This window comes from Athene noctua, chromosome 1, assembly GCF_965140245.1.
Source record: "Athene noctua chromosome 1, bAthNoc1.hap1.1, whole genome shotgun sequence".
Taxonomy (NCBI): domain Eukaryota; kingdom Metazoa; phylum Chordata; class Aves; order Strigiformes; family Strigidae; genus Athene; species Athene noctua.
In genome coordinates this window covers 260,659,166-260,681,396 of record NC_134037.1, presented here as the reverse complement: position 1 = coordinate 260,681,396, position 22,231 = coordinate 260,659,166, and positions in this window count along the sequence as shown.

Below are 22,231 nucleotides of genomic sequence, written 5' to 3'. Positions count from 1 at the left end.
ATAGAAAAGATATTTTTGGGGAAAACAATGTGTAACCTGGGCCATTACTCTCTGAACTGCTCGTCCAACAGAAACATGCTCTGGATCTGCTGGGAGCAAGAAGATGGCTGGAATGCTGGGCTTTGTGCTGGGCTTAGGATTCATCATAGTAGGACTCATCATCTATCAGAAGACAAAGGAAGGTAAATTATTCAATAGCCAACTAGAAACCCGTTCTTAATGGGGCTGCAGAGAGATGTTTTAAAGCCTGTAAGGCTTCACTAGAACTTACATTTACCATGATAATTTCCTTGGGTTCCCAGCATTCAAGTGGGTTTTATATGGTCTAATCCAATATCTGCAGAAGCCAGTGATAGCTTTTAATTTATTTTAACTGATGTTAGATTGGGCTTTCAGTGATGAGAAGCCGTTTTAGAACTATCATCAGTTGCTGAAAGGTCAGCCCAGTCCTCTGAGATACAGTCCTAAGCTACGGTTATGGTTTCTTATGAGTATCAAATTAGCAACTTCATTCCCAAATGTCTCCATGTTGCTTTGTTGCAGACATATTTTGTAGACTCTAGAAACAAATACTTTCATACTTATTTATAGAAGGATTAAATACCTTTCTTCTGAAACTGTACAGGGGGAAAAAAACCAACAAAAAAACCCCAAACATTGTCTTCCAGAAAGCTGCATTTTTGTTCTCAAAATCTTGGTTTGCTGAGGAACAGCATCTTATCGCAGCCTTTGCTTTCTCCTTTGTAGTAATTTAAGATTATTAGAATCACAAACAAGTACTGTGTAAGTCATTGTTGTGTGCTATCTTTCATGGTGAAACAAGGAATATCCCTCAGCTTAATCCTGTACTGTTGTTTTTTCCTAAGCAAACCCCTTTAAGCAAGCCACATCCAATGTAGCCCTTTGTTCCCATTCATTCTCAGCCTATGGGTTTAGATCACCAGCATGAGGAAGACCTGAAGACCTTGCCTATCATCACAGCTAGGGAAGAGAAGGCTTGGTGTTAAAAATGCTCAAACCCCTTCCTTAGATTCAAATATCAGTTTTCCAGTGAAGTACCATGAGAACAGCATGCAGATTTGACTCTATAGGAGCCAGTTTTCCAGCCTGCCCAGAGCCTGAGCTCATTGCACCTGTGTTGTTCAGGGCCCTGTTGTTATCCAAGTTATAAATGCTTTGGGTAAGTCTCCAGCGTCATCTCAGAATCTGGATTCCCCTGCCATAAGTAAATCCCCTTCCAGAACAGCCTCTGTCAGGGCTGCCATGGGCTCTCTGAAGCTCAGCTGACCCTGTGGATCTTAACAGCTCTGTGCGGTGTGTTAGCACAGGACCGCTGTGCACTTGGAGATGATGAGGGGAAGGAGCAGGCTGGCAGCTGCAGAGCAGAGAGTATTCATGGATCGTTAGGATGAGCATGGAAACCACAAGTAAATCAGTCAGGGAAGCGAACACGGGCGTCTCTGTGAACAGGAGCCTGGAGGAGCTTTCCCTATCCCTCAGTCTAGCTGTCACGGTGACTGGCAATGCTCCAAAGCCTGCATGAGAAGTTCCTCCACTCATTTCTGCTCATTTTTTTCTGCAGGGCTGCCATGCCTGTCTGCTGCAACCACAGAGGAAGGTGACACGGAAAGGACACGCTGCTGGGTGACTGAGTCCACAACAAACCTCTGTGAACCTGCTTTTGTCCCTCAGAGTGAAGAGGAGCTGTTGCTCCCTGCTTTTTTCCAACACTATTCCATTTCCTCCTACTGTTGCCCATGTTAGCAGGGTACTGCCTCTTCCCCTCTCAGAAGAACTGTGAATTTTCAAATTGACAGGCTTGAAAATTCAAGGGTAATCTCAGGGACTGCTGCCAGGCCACTGAGGCTGGGATGGACTCTGCTCCTGCATGAAGCTGCAGGAGGAAAGCTGGAGCTTCCCAGCCTTGCACCCATCTGGAGAGAGAGAAGGGGAATAAATAATAGCATTTCTGGGGAATGTTTTGTACTTTGAGCGTTTTATCTAAGGGTCTGAAAGGATTTAATAACTGGGAGCTAATTAAATGTACTAATTAACCCAGTGTTTAATCTCGTCTCTTCGCTAGCTTTCTGTGCTGCTGAAGCAGAGATGTAGTCCCATATATCATGACACCCAGCCACTTTGCTTAATTGTGATTCCTCTGCACATGGTGCAGGCACTCAGCCGCTAAGGTGATGAGAGGAACACGAAAGCCCACGTACAGGAGAAAATTAGAGGGGTGAAGCCAGCCCTGTGTGACTAACAACCTGTGAGATTATTTCCATGAGGAGGATATTGACAGTCTAATTTGTTTCCCCTCCCCATTATCACTGGTTTGTTTTCATTGATGCCACTCTTTTGCTAAGGGGGATGGGAACAATCTGCTTCTGGGCACATGATGACGAAGTGGCCGTGTTATTCCTTGGTCCCATCCTTGTCACCACGGCTCCAAACTCCATGGCTACAACCAGGAGGAGGAGGAGGTTACTCACTTTCTCTTCTCACCATACTTCCTCATGGACTTGCTTTTCTGTGAGGGTTTATACTGGTGCTTCTGGTACTATTTTAGTTTACAGCCCACAGAGACAGCTCTCAGATCTCCATCCACAGTGCCACAGATGAAGGGACATCTGAAGTGACTGCTCAGAGACAGCTCGATCCAGCAGTAGATCAGCAGCAATGTGACTTTCCTGCTTCAAGGGCTAAATAGTTCCTCCTCTCTCTGGAGCTGTGGGAGATCCTGAATCAGATTGGTGGGTTCGTGGGTCATGATGGGCCCAGGAGAAGGTGTGCTCCCATACTGGGTCTGGCTGAGCTGGAATTGGTTTTCCCCTACAGCAGCCCTCACGGTGCTGTGTTTTGTGTTGGGGGCTGGCAGGGTGTTGATAGCACCCTGATGTTGTGGCCGCTGCTGAGTGGTGCTCACACAGCACCAAGGCTCTTTCTGACATTTTTTCCCCCGCAGTGGGACGGGGTGGGAAAGATCTTGGGAGGGGGCACAGCCAGGACAGCTGACGCCAGCTGACCAAAGGGATATTCCAGACCATATGATGTCTGCTCAAGTATAAAGCTGGGAAAAAGGAGGAAGGGGGTCACCCTTGGTCCTCTGAGGCAACCACTACACATATGGGAGCCCTGCTCCTGAGAGGGCCCGACATCACCTCTTCACGGGAAGTAGAAAATAAATCTCTTTTCTTTTTTTTTGCTTCCATGTGCAGACCTTTGCTTTGCTTTGCTTATATTAAAACTGCTTTTGTTTTACCCACAAGGGTTGGTCTATCTTATTTTCTTTCCCCTCTTTGCCCTGTTGAGAAAACAAGGGGAAAGGGGGGGAAGTGATAGAGCGACTTAGTGTGTACCTGGCATTTAGCCAAGGTCAAACCACCACAGCTCCACAGGAGAAACAGAGACAGAGGACTCTGACTAGATATTTAGACTAGATATTAGGAAGCGTTGGAGTGGGCTGCCCAGGGAGGTGGTGGAATCCCCATCCCTGGAGGGGTTGAAGAGTCGGGCTGACCCAGCACTGAGGGATCTGGTGGGGTTGGGAGCGGTCAGGGTGAGGGTCATGGTTGGGCTGGAGGAGCTGCAAGGGCTTTTCCAACCTAGACGATTCTGTGATTCTGTGACTCACAAGATCGAAAATCCTGGCACATCCTGAAGGCTATCGTCATCCTGAGACACGCTCCTTGTGGATGAAGTACTTAGTGGGGAACATCTGAAATCCTGTCATTGCTGCTTCTTACAGCTGGTGTGGAAACCACGCCTGGGAAGCTACCAACAACTACAGACTGTCCACTCTAGAGCAGAATAATTGTCCCCAACAGCACTATCTAAGCCAGCAGCTTCCATTTGTTCCCCAGCTGTAACTCCATCTACGCTCATTACTGCTAATATAAACATGGGATGGAGATGAGCTTCTCTCAGGTTCATAACCTCAGCTTGGGGTCATGACTCCTTCTTTAGGAGTTACTAATTTAAATGTAGTTGGAAATGAGTCTGTGAGAGCACAGGGTCATTAAATTAGCTGGGGAAACAGGCTGCAGTGGGGGGATGTGGCCGTCACCTTCATTGGAAATCACCACGGGAAAGCCAGGCACGGATCTCTCTGGGATGTCTTAGGAGAATGAATCAGACCTGCCAGGATGTGGGGAGAGGGAGGAGATGACCCACCGGGGTCTTTTTTTCTGAACTGAACAAGCAAACCATTTTACGAAAGAGGCAATCCCCCAGTGTCTCCTTGCGCAGGCCTATGCAGCCAGCAGAGGAAATTGGTAACTGTACCCAGCAAGCCTGTTTTTAATTAACAAATAATTATCTACAAATTGCTGTAATTATTGCCTTGGATTCCAGAGGATGGGGACGTTAGCGTGAGATGAGCACAGTTTCCTTGCGAGTGAAATATTTTCCCTGCCTTATCTCCAGCGCCCTGCTGCTGTGAGGTTTGGGGACTCGGCAGCACTTTCCTTTCGAGAAAGTGATAAAACAGGCTGCCTGGAAGGGGAAGCGTGGTGGAAAAGGCACCGAAGGGAGGGCAGGTTCTTGTGTTTATCATGTTGTCTATCCTCATGCTGGAGTGGTTTGGGTGATGCCAATTAAGACATAAATCCCAGCACTGAATGCCAGGAGGAGGGTGCTGGCACGCTGGTGAGCTGGCGGAGCAAAACGAGTGTCCTGTTTTCCTCATCTTTCAGTGAGAAGGGGATAAAACTCGTAGTTAATTCAGATCAAATGAAGAGCATGGAGCTGCCCTGAGCCTTCAGCACTGAGGGGTGCTGGGCTGGAGTGAGTGCAGCACCAGCCATGACCTTCTGGACTGTGTTCCAGAGGGAGGGTGGTGCGTGCAGAGTCCTTCCACCACTTTTCCTTCATGCTCTGCTGTCAGATCTCCTGGCGGATATCCACAGCTACCACCTTTTCTGGTTACAAAGTGTGTCTCCCCGTGGTAGCCTAAGTGCTAACACACAGGGGTATTTATTGTCCTGAGGGCTTACAACATTTCAACAGGTCTAAGAGGGGAAAATCCACCCCAGTTTGCAGGGAAGGCACTGAAAGCCTGAGACATGTCCCATACTGGATGGGCAACCTGCTCAAGAGTTCCCAAGCCCAAACTTCAGCCTTGCTCAGTGTGTTTAATCTCTGAATCCTGCCACCTCCCAAGAAACGATGCCCTTTTTTTCTGTCACTCCTAAACGATGCCACTTGCTGCCAGGGTTTCCATGACAGCCTCCACTTCAAGCAACCAGGGTTCTTTTTATTATTAATTTGTGGCGTATTTACCTGAGGTGAGCTGCCTGTACCGTGTGCTGCTGTGAAATGTTGCCTTTGTTTACCATGTACTATGTTTTTCCCCTTTTTCATGCAGACATTAACCATTTTGGGTTGGGGGGCCCTGCAGCCCATTCCAAAGCCACGTGGGGTGCCTTGCTGACTCTCACAGCATCCCTTCAGCTGTAAGAAAACCCCTTCTCGGTGAGATGTTGTGGCTCCTTGCTGCAGAGGAGCGTAAAGAACAGGGCAAGCTGAGACCTTGGTCCTGCCCTCACCTTCACCTTGCCTTTACTGGCAGGATAGCATAATCCTTCTCAGAAATATCCCACTTGTCCTGATAATATACGCATGGCAGCTGTTTTTCTGCTACTTTCAGGGGTAGCAGGTGGAATTTGTTTGGATGCATGAACCTGTGTCACTGCTGATGCCCAGTGTGGTCCCCAGCATTGGCTGGGCTTGAGGAACTTCATGTTCTTCAGACCCCCTGAGGTTTAAGCTCCTGACAAGAACTCATCCTTTCAGAGCTCACATCAGGACCTCAGCAGGCACAGAAAGGCATTTCTCAGTAGTTTCAGGGCTTCTTGTTGAGCTTCACTTGCTGATTGTGTGAGCAAAAAATTACCTGCTGTGAAAGCCGAGTCTTTGCCCTTAGCATGGTGACCTAGATGCTGCTGGGACCTTGTTGAGCATCTGTAATACTCCTGCCTTATTCAAGGTATGGATGTGCCTCAAAATGTGACTCTATCAGGAAAACAAAGAAACTTAGACCATGCTTCAGTGTTAGGATCAAAAAAGAGCTTTTTTTCTTCTTTAATACCTACCTCTCTCCCACGCACTCTGCCCTTTAAATAGATGGTTTGTAATGAATGGAAATAGTTCATGGACAAAGAAGCTGTCAAGAGAAATGATTGATTGTGCTTAATATTTTATTTTCAAGACTTACAAGGAAAACTCTGAAATATCCTTTGGCAGGTCTGTGAACCTAATGAAGTGATTCATAGAAATACAGAAGGAACCAAGCGTCTGTTACCAGCAGAGCAGGACGGTGTTGGTAGTGTTTCATACCCGCTTTTGCAACACAGCTAAAGAATACTTTGGGGGAAAGGCAAACAAAGGCAAAATTCAGATTCAGTTCCTTGAGCCCTGCTGACAAGAGAAAAACTAAGCCCTTCTAACCACTGTGCATCCCTAGTATTTAAAAACCAGGGAAAGGAAAACAGCTCTGTCAGTGAAACCTGGATTTTCTTTGATATTGGAGTATCTTGAGGCTACTGTGCCCAGCATCACTGTGGTGTTTTATACCATCAAACTTTAATGCCTTTGGAGAGTTCCCATGGGAAACCAGTATCCTGTTGTGCTACTGGGCTACGCTGGTGAAACAACTTGTCCTAAATCACACAAAAGGTCAAGGTCATGCATGGGATTTGAACTCCGACCTTCTGATGTCTTGTTCTGTGCACGCACCATCAGCTCTTGTTTTTCTCATGCCTCATTTCACTCTGGATAGTTTCTGCTGCCTTCAACCTCTTCCAGCTGCCAGTGATGCTCTTTGTAGCCTCTGGTGTGTCCCCACAGGGGACATGTCCCCATACATCTTCCCAAAAGGCTGGAGGAGCTCCTTGCTCTATGTGAAAGCAGAAGCAGCCTCGTTGTCAGCTGCTTTGTGCAATGGCCAGTTTGAGTTTTTCCCTTGCAATATCAACAGAAATGAGGACACAGATAACAAGATTTCAAGGAGAAATTCTGACTTGTTCTCCAGGCAAGTGTCACTTTCCAGTTAGGGGACAGGAACCATCTCACCTAACTCTAGATCACTGCCATGCAGGTGTCTACATCTGAGCTGTTGTTCGTGTGAGCATCGTTGTTTATAGACGACGGAGACAAATAGGCTCCTCCAGGGAGCAAGATGTCCCATCCTGGAGCAGACATCTAAAATAGCCGAGGTGCATGCTCACAGCAGTGCCTGTGTTGGCAATCTCGATGGTGAAACCTCCGTGGTAAGGAAGGAGAGAAATACCCATTTGAGATATGTTGGCTGTAGGCAGTGCTTGAGGAGTTAGAGCAGTCCTGCAATGCAGGGCGGGGGGAATGTCTTAAAAACCATCTCAAGTGGCTCTGCGTGTACAGGTGAGACCTCACTGCTGCTAGTGAGCTCCAGGTGTTCAAAAGACACTGTTTTCTGCTTCCCCCGTCACAACCTGCACTGACATTTCTTTTATCTCAAGATTTTTTTTTTTTTTTTTTTTTTTTTTTTTTTTACCGGCTACTTCTTCCCTTTTGTCGCTAGATGACAGCAGAGGTCTCGTAACATCACACCAAGGACTGCTCTGGACAGGTACTACTTCTGTACCAGGCAGTTCATGGCTGGGACAGCCTGCTGGGTGCCTCAAATCATCCTGACCACTTTCAACCGCTCTTTATCTACTTATTTATCTGGTAGATTATGTAAAAATGCAATAATTAAGTCAAGACTTCCACTTTTTGGGTAGAGCTACTTCTGTGCATTTTCCTGCTTCATCACCTCCATCATCCCCATCCTCTTTTTAAGAATTTCTCTCACACCTACTCGATGCCTTTTGTTTTAAACTAGGCTTGTGCTCTCCAAAGATGGACACTAGCCACCTTATTTAATCCAACAGAAGCGCTCACAGATGCAGGCAACTGGAACACCCTCCAGGCCAGTACAACCTGCTCCTATACAACACCTGCAGACACAGAGCTGAGCTCCCAAGGGATAGGTGGCTCCCGTGGGGAGGATTTCTCTGCTAATTGGGAATTGGCATCTAAACATGAGCATAAATACTTTAGAAAAGATGGATGGATGGATCCATGGACGCGATCAGGAATTTATTCTTCTTGGTGGAACATAGGCCAGATAATTGAAAGAGTTAGATAAGGGGTGGAATGGGAGATTTAAAAAAATAATAATAATTTAATTATAAATGCTTCTGTTATCAGGAATACCTTTACCAGGTGCAGATAACAAGGAAAAGAAGGCGAGGGTTTTTGACATGAGTCAATCGAATGGGTGATTTCTGTACCTGGGATGCTATGAAGGGGTCTGATTCAGGCTGTGGTCTAGCAGAGAGCTCTGCAGGAGTGCATGGACCTTGTCTAATGATTAACTGAACCAGGTGTCTGATCTGTACAAAGGTATTCTGTGGGGAGGGTATGATCTATACTCTTAGGAGAGGCCAGGACACTTTAGGAGACATTCTGTGTGATTTATTTGTAGTTTCATAGGAGATTCTGGGACAATATTTCATAAGGAGGATTTTCATTACAAAATTCTCAAACCTAAATCCCCAACAGCAATCTTTGGTGCCTGAGGCTCTTGGGCATGGTCCAGGATTTTGTCCTTGTCAAAACCAGAGCAAAGGAGATACTGAGAGTGTTTGAATCTTTCAGATAGTGCAAAATTAGAAAATGTATTTCAAGCTTTTTGTCAGTGACTAGAGAAGCTTTCCACATCGTTTCCTATGGGTTGTGGTTGTTTCCTTTGTTTTCCATGCAGTATAATTTTTACTCTCAAAGGCAGAGATAACCAACAGATACTGGTAGCCTTTCATGGTCAGTCCTTGGGCCTCTGCTCCTATAGACTTGAACCGTGCAGGATCACAGTCCTAAAGAGCTGTTGTAGTGCATTATGATGGAAAAATAAACCAGCATTTCAATTTCTGATCACCCAGTCTCCAGTCCACATCTAGATGAAGGAGAGAAGATGATACTGTTTCTTTGGTGTCATGCTCTAGTTGTTCCTGGTGGTGGAGATGGAGTTTTCTAGGGAATGAAGCTTCCCAGTTCATTGTAGCCTTCTAAGTATCAGGCAAACTAAGCTGGCAGTATAGGATCCCCATATGACAAAACAGGCAGGTACATAACTCCCCCAAATGGTTCTGCTCTTCCCAAGATGAATATTTAAAATAGGAGTTAGGAGACATCAAGAGAAGCTTGTGTCTCTTAGTTGGCCATGAAGGGAAAGCTTAGATGAGTCACTTAGACTAATTGCTGACACTTGGGTGAGATGAATCCCATCCCTGGGAAGGAAGAGCTCAGTGACTGTTTGCTGTGTGTCCTGAGCAGCCCAGTGTGTTCACCTGAATCCTGTGGAATAGGTCAGGGGAGGGGACAAGAGCATGGCATAGACAGACTGAGAGAGATACTTAAGCTCCTGCAGCTATAGGTAGGCGGAATATTCATAAACAATTGTGGAGATACCTCATTCCACTGAAGTCACCGATTACGCTTCTTCCCCCGATGTCACATGCTTCATCCTCAGATTTAGAGGCTGCCCTGTCCCTAGGAGACATGGCTCAGGTGGTGGCTGATGGATCATGGGGAGAGCCTGGCTGTGTTTGGGAGCTGGACCGGAGGACCTTGAACGTTGCTTGACATGTCTCAGAGCATGAAGCTGTTCCTGTGTGAGCCAGCTAGGATCTGTCCATCTGTTTCATGTCCTGTTTTAGAAACTGTGAATCAAGGTAAAATCCAGCCTGGAGGTGACAAGTATCTAGGTCACCCTGGCCATGTCCACAGCTGGCAGAGTGGCGAAGGGAGGGGAGAAGGGTGATGCTTGCTGATGAATCAAAGCTGAAAGCAGACCTTTAGAGACACTGGTACAGCCTGAATGTTATAGATCAGCTGCTGCTGACCTGAAACACTCACCTTGAGGTTCAAAGGATGACTTCTAAGCCTTGTTACTGCAGTTTTGGGACTAAAAGGGGTCCTGAGAAGCCCCCACAGGCTGTCTCAGGAGAAACAGCCTGCAGTTAGGCAGCTACGTGTCTGTGGTACCAATTGAGCTTTTAAATCTGGAAGCATCTGCCCCAGCAGTGATTTGATTTTATGCAATGTGTCTTATGCTACCGTATTGCTAAGCATGTCACTAAATCCTTGCACATCAGAAGAACAAAGTAAATCAAGCAAAACTGCATAAGCCACATTACAATTCAGTTTTGGCAAAAGGTGCCTAGACAACCCTGGAGGCTGCAGTCCTCTAGCTAGCAGCAAAACTCACATAAGACCAGAAGCTGAGCAGTTTTTCCTGTGCCACCAGGCAAAAGGCTTGCAGCTGAGGTTGCGTTAGGAACTGGCCTGGAGTCAAGTGGTCCAGATATCTAGTCCTGAGTCTGACCATAATTTTCAAGGTGTGTTGACGCATTATACTCAACCTTTTTGTGCTTCCATCTCCTGGTCCATAATCTTCCGTGGGGGAGATGAGGATTAATTAAGTAAGGCTGTTTAGTGGAAACCAAAAAGCTTTGCTATTGTTAAAGACTCAGGTTTACCCTTTGCTAGGCCAGCTCGCTTACTCCTGAGAGTCAGTATTGCCATGCAGAGTTTGACCACAATATTACTGTTCATATTCACTATTTGTACTCCTGATCATACGAGGGCTGATGCCTTTTGCTGCTTTGCAGGTGTTGGTAGGAAAAGGAAATGGTACTTTAGAAGCCCAGCAGCTACCTCACTCCCTGGGGCCATGATCCAACAGGAGAGCTGTCATTCACACACTGACATAGAAGTCCCTGGGACAGTTACTCATTTGGGTCTGATGGGGGACAAGTGTGGACCAACTGCGTGAAGCCTGGGTAGAGGCCACCATGGGTCATAGTGGAGAGGATGCTGTGTTGGCTGTGTTGGCGAAGATGCAGTGCAGAAAGTGGTGTGGCTGAGTGATGGGGTGATGGGGTGAACATCTCACCACTCCCTCCGCTGATGACGGAGGGGGTGGGCTTAGACTAGATGCCCACTTCATGACTTGCATTAAGTCAGTGGAGTTCTAAGGCTCATTGCATTGCCTAGGTGGAAGCACTTAGTGCAATACAGAGGCCATGGGTGCCTGGGACATCTGAAAGAGGGCTGATAGGTCTGACACAGGATCTATGTGCACTTCTGGATTAGCAACTGGAGACCAGGTAGACACCAGAGTATCTCAGATGTACTGAACACGTATGTGTGGGCAACTAAATAGAGCTGCTAGTTGCTATACTCCATAGAGACCGGGGAAGAAGACACCTACATCTGCATGGTTCAGTTGCTCTCCCAACTCCACAAATGCCCGGACCAGCTCTTCATGTACTTCAGCAGGAACTCATACATGTGGCTAATGTGGACACCTACACATAGACACCTACATGCAGAGATGAACCCAACCTCTGGGCTCCTTCTAATTTAGGTCCTCTCATTGCTGAGACCCTCCACAGAAGAAAAGAGAGATCTACTCTGGAGACTGACCATATTTCCCACAGCAAGAGGAGGTAGGGGCAGGGTTCTCAGAGAGTTTGTTCTTGCCCCCAAATAGGTTCCCATTTGAGACTTTCCAGGTCAGGAGGGTTAGGGAATGCTCAATCCTTCTGCCCAAGAGTCCTTGAGTACTCCCAAGAGTACTGTAATTCCCTAGATCTCTTCCTATCTGAAGTCCTCTCCATCGCAAATCTAACAAAAAACTCAATGCCTCTATTCCAGATATCCCAAGACCTCTTGTCTCATACCAACTCTCTACTCTTCTTTTTGCCATAACATGCTGATAATCATGTCTGTCCCATGATGAATGGACTACAGTCACACTGTTATTTAATACGGGTAAGTCAAACCCGCTTACAATGACTTTTGGTCACTCCTGGACTAGAACATGTTGACATTTATAAACCTCCATCCCCATACAGAACATTACACAAGAAACAAATGCAATGTGTCTCCCAGGGATCTTTTTCTCTAGAGAATCCAGATGCTTTCCAGGCGCCTGGTAACAGTACAAAATAGTCTGCTATTAAAATTCAAAAGCAAGTAAAATAGCCCTTCCCTGCAGGCTTTCTTTCTATGAGGCATTTCTGATGAGAATCCAGAGTCTCTGCAGAGGTCTGGCATACGAAATCCAAATTATATAGCTAGCATTCCCCTCTTTAGAAGTGGCTGTGTGAAGCACAAAATCCCTTCACAATTCCCTCTGGTGATGAGAGGCAGCTCCTTATGTTCAGACTGCTCCTCTCAGCATGACTTGGGCTGAAAGCCTGCAAGGCTTGTAGTCCAGGAGCTTGCTCCTCTTCCCATGGCTGTCCCAGCTCAGGGGAGAGCCGATCTCCTACATCCTCAAAGTACAGTGCAGGGTCCACAGGCAGAACCACCCACTTGCTTTCTCCAGCCCCCTGGAAACACCCCAGGACTGCAATTGTCCTCCCATCCCCATCTCTGGAGTCTTCCCGCTGACATCTGAAAGGGCACGTCTACAACTATACGTTTTGGGCTATTGTGCCATGGGGATAGGTTAAAAATGAGTCATGGTCATTTTCATGAATTACTCGCACAGCGGAGTTTTTCCACACAGTGAGCCATTATGAACCCATAGGTGGAAAAGATAATTATGACTGGTGTAAAGCTGTGCCTAATTTCCCACTCCATAAAGGGGAGACAATAACTCCTTTTCCTCATGGAGGTGTGTGACGATTTAATCACAAGGGGAGCCCTGTATTTATAGATTTTAAAGACACCACTATGATTATATAGTCCCACCTTCTGCATAACAAAGCACAAAGAACATCAGCCATTAACATCTGTGTCAAATTCGTAATTTTTGCTTGAGTTTGTAGCACATCTCTTGGAAAGATATTCATGTCACCAGTCTGAATATATGTGTGTCAAGTCATGAACCCCGGTTTCTATGTTGACTTACACACAGCACTGTAATTTCCATTTATAATTTCAGTTTGGGAGTAAAATATCCATTTTGTGTTATCTGTTGATTTTATACTTACACCCCGTTCACTGCAAGGTCGGAGTAATGTCAGCCAGTCAGTGCCCCGATCAAAGAGAATCTGCCACATCCCTGAGAGATCATCACAGAGAAGCTGTGGATATACCCACGTATGGCCCTGGCACCAGCTGAATGATACCACAGAAAACGTTCTTCCTTGAGCTGTGAATGACATCAGGAACTATTACTCGTTGTAACCGGATGGGTTTATGGGTTTAGCCCATCTAATTCATCATTTGCTTTATGTTCACGTAACAAATTACAAAGGAAAAATATTTCACTTTGTATTGTTCCCCCAAAAAAAGTGAAGATAATCTTTATGTGATGACCTCATGAATGAGCATAATACTGATTGAGATACCTTTGTAGGAATGTATATGGATGGGGCAAACCCAATTTTATAGGAAAGATATGCCCAAGCTGCTATGAGTCCAGTTTAACAGACTGTAAGAACACAGTTGGTGAAAGAGCTGTCTCTTGAATTAAAATGGTTTCCACATGGTGAAGAAACTCCGTATTTTGAGAAGTTTAATCTGCTGTGTTCCAAAGGAGGTTCAGTTTCGTTGCTTGACAATGTGACAGGCAGTACTGTCTTGTCCCCTATCACAGGATTTTGTTCTTGCAAAAGCTTTGCCTAGTGAGAACTAACATAGCCTGAAGTTATTTTTCTTGTTCTATGAGATGCGAGATCACCGCCGTAAATTTGAGGATGTTTTGCTTCCCTACTCTACATGAGAGGAAGGGATGTGCTTCCTCATGGGACACATGGAGAAAATTGACCTATGACTAGCTGTGAGAGGATATAGGGCTCTGAAGATAAGTTTATCCCTTATCACATGCAAGAAAGCTAATCTGAAGACACAGATGCTGTTGATGACCTCTAATTTGCCAACAAGGTCTGGCCCAGGGGGACAGCATCTTCTAAAGCCTTCAATTATTTTGTGAAGATTGTGGATGTCTAGTGCTTTCTAAAAGTGACATGACACAATCAAAAAAATTCATGTGCCAAATGCTTGTTTGGTTTGTTTGTTGTTTTTTTTTTTTTTTTTCCCCTTTCTCTTGCTGCTCATTGTGTCCTCTAAAGAGTGAAACTAGGAGCAGATAGGCTCAGCGGGGTGGGAGTCAGGGGAAAGATGTGGAGGCTGAATGCAGTCCTATGCATGGAGGAAAGACGAAGACAAAAGGGCTGTGCTTGAGCATCTGCCGCAGGCACCCAGAGCCAGGAGGACCAGCTCGAATCCAGAACAAAGGTGCCATGAGGGGACTTATGATCATTTTTTGCGGGATTTGATTTTTTGCATCTAATTTTGGTGACTTTCCTGAAGTCACCAACACATACCAACTCATGGTTTAAAGACTCCAAGTTTTGGAGAAGCTGTTGTATTCCTAGGTCATAGGTCATTTCCTAGGTAGGTGGTTTCCCAGGAAACCCCTAGGAAAATCACTCCATATTTCCATCTGAACTTTCTTTCTGGTTTGACTGCAGTGTCTAAGCACCAGATGTCATTGCCTCTGTCTCCCAGGCATGAAAGCTGACTTGAACATAGTCAAACAGGGGCGCTCTGTTAATGCTAATCACAAAATACCCATTCAGTAGCTGTTTGTGGTCCCCAGCTATTTTCCACTGGTAGTCAATTAGAGGACAATATTACCTGCAGGACATCCCAGGACTGATAACAGCAAGGTCTATACCTGGAAGAAAAAGAATGTACTCCTTAGGAAATAAGTGCGTGGTAATAGGTGGAGTAATAAAACCAATAAGGTCACTGAAGCAAAGAGCAAAGAGAGGTTTATGAGACAGCTGAACATTTTTATGGAGAAAAATGGAATGAAGGGACGTGGTGACAAATCAGAGAGGTGGGGCTGAGGCCCACAGAGACCAGAGAGGCAGAGGAGAGGGAAAATAGCTTTTTCTTGTTCAGTAGTCCCCTACCTCCCTTTTATTGGGAAAGTGTTTTATACAACTTCATGGAGGAGCCTGAGATAGCTGCAGCTTCGGCTTGTAGGTGTGGGCACGGCTGCTGCTTGAGATGCTTTGCTCTGCTGTTCCCCTCTTGGCCAAGAGTATGACACCGTTGCTGTGCCTCTGGGCTGTGGGATGCTCACTTGGCCATCGAAAAGTCATCTTTCTGCTTTTCCCTCTACTCATCAGCATCCTTAAACAACTCAGGCTTCCTCCCTCAACTCCAGCCCCCTCCCATGCCTTAATATATTCTTAAAAACGCATGGCACCCGTTTGAAAGAAGTGTTCAAAATCAAGAGCAACGCTTTTAGCTTTTCATAAGGATCTAGAACGTTTGACCTATTTTCTTCCCACTTGGTGACTTCTCTCCTTTTAATAAATCAAATAAAACTGTAGGAGCACTGCATTTCATCTTGTCTGGACTGTTACGTTTAATCTCCTGAGAGGGTGGAGGTAGGTGTGTGTGGAGGGAAATAGCTCAGAAGCCTGAAAACATGAGAGATGACTCTCTTAAGCTCTTCTGATTTTATGGAAAGTTGCCAGATAGGACCTTAATTAGGGGCTATCAAAACCAATCAGGAAAAGAAAAAGGTTTGTCAAGTTGTTAGCTGCCTCTAAGCTTTTTAGAGTTTGTAGGGTTTTGATTTTTTTGTTTTTTTTTTTTTTTTTCGTTGTGCACAAATTTATTCATCCTAATGATTTTACAGCTGTGCTCCCTTGCTTACAGCACATCTCTCTGCATGAGAAACCTCTTCTATCATCTTTGCTGCTTGCTCAATTGGTAATTTTCCTGCTGGGATGGGCAGGAGCACTCAGGCATTGCCAGGGTGGATTTTCACTTCGCACCTTTTTTTCCAGTGCTAAGAACATTTTACTCATGTGCTGATAACGCCATTATTTCTGTTTCATCTGCAAAGTAAGTTTGGAAGTCAACAGTCCTCAGTATTCACTTAGCGATGTAAAACACAAACATGATAAATAGTCATATTATATAGCCTGTCAGGGAAAAAAGGGGAAACCAGCACAGTTTAAGAAAGAAAATTAGAACGTTTTCCTTAGCAGATTTTAGAGGAAAAGTTTTTTCCCCCCATTTTTAATTCCACAATGTGGTTCACATTACCTGTGGAATTCTCTGCTCTGTTTGTTGGGTTTTTAGAGATTTCAGTCAATATGGAGCAATTCAAATATTGAAAGTTAGGATCATCTTGAAGTGTTTTGCCAGATCAGAGCTTTCATTATCAAGATACTGGCCACACCAGCTCTGACATCCAGGAATATTTTTTGTTCAAAAAGCATAATTTAAAATAAAATCATTAACTTTCTTGTCTAATACAGCCACTGAAGGAAAATATATGACAACTGGAGGCTATAAAAACAGAGTGGGATCACTGAACACATCTGGAAATACTTTAATTACTGGATATTAAACTTTGAACTACTTGGTTTCTATGTAAACATAAGACTAGTAATTAGAGTCGAAGATTTAGCTTGTGTGTATTGCCGTATTTTGCCTCCTGATTCAGAGAAGGGAGGGGAAAGAGAAGGGGTAGTTTTACATTTGTAGATTTTAAGGCCAAAAGAACTGTTAGATGTGAATGGATGTATAACAGACTGGTGAATTCCACCCCGTCACTCCTCTTTTGAGCCCAAAATCTGGTGTTGACTGAAGCATATTTTCCTGAAATACACTTAATCTTGGTAGGAGAACATCAGGTAATGATGTTCCACCTTGGAGAGTGGAGGGAATACTTATTTGATTAGTTTTAAGAGAGCATAAAGATAATAAAAAGCCATTCAAGTCTTTTTTTTTTTTTTTTTTTTTTTTTGAAACAGTCTAAGGATGTACAACATTTTAATTTGATTTGCAATAAACCAGTTGTAAAGACCCATGGTTTTATCTGTAATTAATTATATATTTAATTTAAGGTGTGCTAATAAAAAATAATGGAGGTTTAAAGGATGTACAGTCAAAAATCAGTTGGTAAATTATCCAGAGGAATTCAAATAAGTTTGAATTTGCTGACTTGCTACAAAACCTTGCACAGCTGGCTCAAAGAAGATCAATTAACAGCACTGTAAAACTGCTTTAAATTTCTTTTTGTTGCATTAAGGAAGATGCATGGAGAGATGAGGGTTTTTTTTTTTTTTTTTGCACAGTATTAGGGAGTGCCTTATCGGCTGGCCACCATTTTGGGTCAACAAGTCCTTTTTGTCTACTGGTGTCTAGGCGGCCTGTGTGAAGGCAGCCACAGTCCTCTCCATGAGGACATACTTCAGCCCTCAGCAGACCACTGCTGGGCAGCGTGAAACCAGTGCCAAGCTGCAGATGATGTTATTGCAGAGCCCCATCTTGAAATGCTGCACACTTTGGCTCTTCTGGATGTGCTTCTGTGCTCAAAAGATATCTCTGTGCTGTGATGGCAGAAGCTATATGAGATGCCGTCAAGTGATTCACCAGGATACTCATGATCTAGCTTGGCTGAAGAAAACTCTGTGAGTATTTAAGATGGGACCGATCCCTCCTCTAAATGTTTCTTCTCTGCTCGCTGTGGAAGGTGCCCAAGTAGCTGATTATGGCCATCTGTCTGATTTTTTGATGGTTAAAATTACATGAGTGAAATCATATCGTTATGGCTGACATTATCTAAATAGATATGGATGCACCACAGCACAGCTAGTCCACCTGTGGCTAAAACCAAGGCAAACTCAGGGTGGGCAAAGCCAAATGGGCATTCTAGGCATAAAAACAACAAGACTTTCATGAGTCAGATCGTTCTTGGAAAGCCAGGACTGAAGACACCAAAGAACCTGGACTGATGTCCCAGTGCTGCATGTATTGCCAGTAGAGACGGAAAAATCTGTAAAAAGCCTGACTTCTGCAGTTTCTCCTCCACCTGCTTTTTTTTTTTACCTTCTGAAGTCTAATCTAGAAAACTTGAAAATTTGGGGAAATGCAGAAAAAACCACTTTATGTGGAACATAACTTTCAGAATAAAACCTGGAAAATTTTGGAGTAACTGTTTTGATGTTATGGCTACTGCACTTCTACTTTTTACTAATAAATGTTCCCAGTGATGTCAGTGTATATCAGACGATATAATATTAATGATTTTCACAGATTTTAGACTTTACTACTGGTACTTCACAGTGTTTTGTTATAGTGAATTATACTGAATATATATATATATATATATAACAGTGCCATTTTCCCCAAGCTTTCCTCCTGAATGATGAAGATTTTCTTCTCCATTTGCATGACAGTATGAGAGGATGTAACCTTTCTTTTTTTTGCAAGCCAACAATATTGATGCTTTTTATTTTCAAGTTTGTAATTTCCCTATCTATTTTATCAGTATTTTTAAAGATAAAACATATACAAACACTTTAGTAATACAGCACAATTGTATGTGTGGGGTGTATTTGTCATTACTGGAAAGTAAAGAACTGAATAGCTCTATCAAAATTTTTATTTGATATATAATGATAAAGGATATATTGTTTATTATAAATTAAATTAATAAAGATTTTTTTCGGTAAAGTAAGTATCACTCCAGATTTATTTGTTTGAAATTTCAAGGAAATGTTTAAAAAATAAATGAATGGATATTTGGAATCTAAATTTTTGCTCAAATTTCCCGTTGCAATCATGAGCTCAAAAAATGAGCAGTGATCTGCCACAAGGTTATGGAACCCATCAAGATGGTCGTACACAACCTGAGTGTAGGTTACAGCAAGGAGCAAAAGGGACATTAGAGAAAGGACTAGAGTACAAACAATAGTGAGCTGCAAAAGGAGCGAAGAGGGAAGGTGAAGAGGGTACAAAGGGCTTGGTCCCCATTTCTACAGACACTTGGTGCAGGAGACACAAACAACAGGAGATGCTCTGTGATGTTCATGGGTAGCTCTCCTTCTGCAGCTGTTAAGACTTTACCTTTCAGAGCGTAATCTTACACTACAGGATTTCTCAAAGTAAAAACATGGGACTGCTCAGGAGTACCAGGCTCTCCCCGCAAGCTCCCAACGGTGGCAGATCCATCTGATCATCAGCGTTACCAGGGAAGGGTTTTCATATTGCAAACTGGAGAAGGGTCTGCAGCAAGGCCTCTCTCCAAAGTCCACCCATCAGCTGGAGAGCGGAGAAGGTTTTGCAGCTCCTTTTATATTGTGTCTCATGTTTGTCTTGAGAAGATCTCTCCAGCTTGCATGCCACAATATTGTTGCAAAAATGTGAGATCATAAAATGATGAATACAACAAAACCAGTCATAATTGTACATATACAGTGATAGACTCTGGGCTGGCTGTCACCTCTCAGGGCTGAAACAGTAATAAAAATTTCTAGAGAAAGCACCACCTCAGTGCACAAGAGCTGTCCAAAAAAAAAAAAAAAAAAAAAGGCAAATTGAATCTTTGGAACTGTTAGGAAAACAATACAGATCAAACCAGAAGATATCATTGTGCTGTTGTGCAAAACTCTCTGAAATACCATGTGCAGTTCCGCTTCTCTTGTCTCAAAACCGATTTACTGGAAGTGGAAAAGGCAGAAAAGAGAACAGCGAGGATAATGAAAGATATGGCATGGTTTCTGTGTGAACAACTGAGAAGGAGACAGGAGTCTATAAAATTATGAGTGACAAGGAGAAGCTAAATAGGGAATAGCTAATTGTGGTTTCCGATGCAAGAATCGTTACATTGGCATAATGGGAGTATTTTGCAGTTCAACGTGTAATGAAATAGAGCCAGGTTCCCAATGTACAAGACTTTATTCCTTCCCGCAGCAAGGAGGTGAAGTGCCAAAGTGCTTGCTGCTTTGCACTGTTGGTGTAAAAAGTTTGGAGTTAAAAAAGGTATTTCTTACGTGACCTTTGGAACGCAGTGAAAAATTCTGATGTATTTGGACTTACTGGACTGGAATGTCGCTGTGCAAGAGTGTCTGGTACTGGGACTTCAGATGAGAAATTTTACGTATTAATTCACAGGTTGTGGCAAAAACCTGACTCTGGATACCTTATATCCACAGCACCAAAGGGACTGACTGGTATCTCTCCTGTAATACAGAGATTGCAGTTCCAGTGTCAGTTGTAGGATGTGAAGTAGAGAATAAACCAAGAAAATGACTACTGATAGTAGATATACTCCTGAGAGTATCTGATGAGGCTGTACTTGAAACTGATACAGGGAATGGTATAATACATGCATGTTTGATCAGAAAGAATTATCCAGTTTCATAACCAAGATGGAATAAATTTACAGGAGCTACAGCAGAGGGTGAGACATCACTGGAAGGCATCGTGGGTGTGATTGTGCACTGACCAGGGAAACACCTAACCAGTATTTTCAGTTGCAACAGAAGCTCTGTGGCAGTTCATGGCAAGCTATCTGAAGATAACCACATTGGCTTCAGAGGTGCTGTATTCTTTGAAATGCTTCAGAAAAATACAGGAAGGCTAAGTGGGTGTACCTGGAGTAGCCTAAAGAAGAGCCTAAAATGAACTATTCAGGCCAAAAAATGTGAAGTGGGCATAGAGGAAATCTTGCAATATGTGAAATTTGCTGCAAACTGCAGTGCAGACAAGAAAGAACTTGTGCTGATAAATCAGGACTTCTTGAAGCCATGGTCCACACACGCATAATACGACAGTGACTATTTCTTAGTTTTGGCTTATTCACTCTGCCTTAGGGTAGCTTTAGTGGAAAATCTAATATCAATCCCATCATCGCTCATGTTAGTCTGATGTTTGCCAGACATAGGACCCCAGCAATAATGCCAACAGATAACAACCTTCTGGTTCAGTGGACAAGACTTCAAACAATTTGTAGTTGTTCATGGATTTTAGTTCCTCTGTGTCCAAACCCATGCAGAAAACCTAGTGGAGAACATCTGCAAAGGTAGATGTCTGCACTGTGGACCCCAAAATCTGGTGAGAAGGACCCAGGTGTTCAAGACCCTGCAGTTGGTGGACACGGTGGTACTGCAGAGGCTCAGCTGGTTGCAGAGGATTAGGGACATACAAACTCCTGAGTAAGATTTGTGGAAGAATCAGAGTGCACTTGCAAGCTATTCTGAGTAAGAGGAATAGGGTTATGAAACGCACAGAAATAGCCCTAAAAGTAAAGAAAAAAATGAGCTGTAAAGGAATGAGCAGAGGAACAGAGATGGATGGGCCTCTTAGAAGAGCAGCCAGCACACACAGTGCTTCTGGGAGCTCCTGAGAGACTTACTGAGTGCTGTTAAAACAGTTAAAGTGGAGCTGAATGTGTTGGTTTTTTTGTTTTGTTTTTTTTTTTTTTTTTTTTTCCTAAGTGCTGTAATACAAATTGCAATCTGAGCTAATTTGCTGCTGAAAAACAGACAGTTGTGTTATGAGGATATTGACTATTTCCAGAACAAGAAACAAGGTGATACTGTCCAGAGATGCCCAAAAAGCAGCTGGGAGGCTTCTGGAGTCAGGTAAATGTTTCAACTATAACTTGACTTTTCCACTGCAAGTTTGGCACGAGGTTACCTTCCTGATGGGAGCCTTAGTCAGTGCCTTGGTTCTTCCTCCATCACAACAGCGGCCCAAAACTTTCCCTTTGAGCATCCCAGTCTGGTGACAGATCAGGACATGGCCTTTGGCATCCTGTCTTCTGGCTGCAAGTCACGTAACCCAACTTTAGGTGTCTAGAGTGGAAGTGTTAATGGTTGCTTTAGCTTACCTTTATAATCAGAGGATAGAAATCTGCTGCTCCCAGGTGGTGTCTCCTTGTACATCTTGCCGCCATGGCTTGATGCTGAGCTACATGGCAACAAGAAGATTTCCCAAGGATTTGTGCTGGGGCCAGATCTAACGTGGGGGGATGAACATGGGTATGGACAAGATGAGACCCACAAGACACAAATTATGAGTTCCTGAAATCGGGTAATATCTTGTTAAGTAGGAGAAGTTGTCTTCATCTCAGCTGGGTGAGCTCAGCCTGTCTGAGATCCACCATCTGTGGATCTTCACTTATCTACCGCTGTAGGAGGTAAGATGCTCACACGTTATTCACCTCCTTGTTATTCACTTCTTGGCAATGTGTATGTGCTCTTCAACTGCAAAAACACACACCTCACTCAAGGAAGAAGCCCAGGTATCCTCATCTATGCACCTTCCAACCCCAGATTACTGTTGGGCAGTTAAGCACACTCCGTGTGCCATTAGATGTGCATTGATTATCCGGCTTTAGCACCATCAATACTCAGTCCACCGATGTGCCAGTGCTACT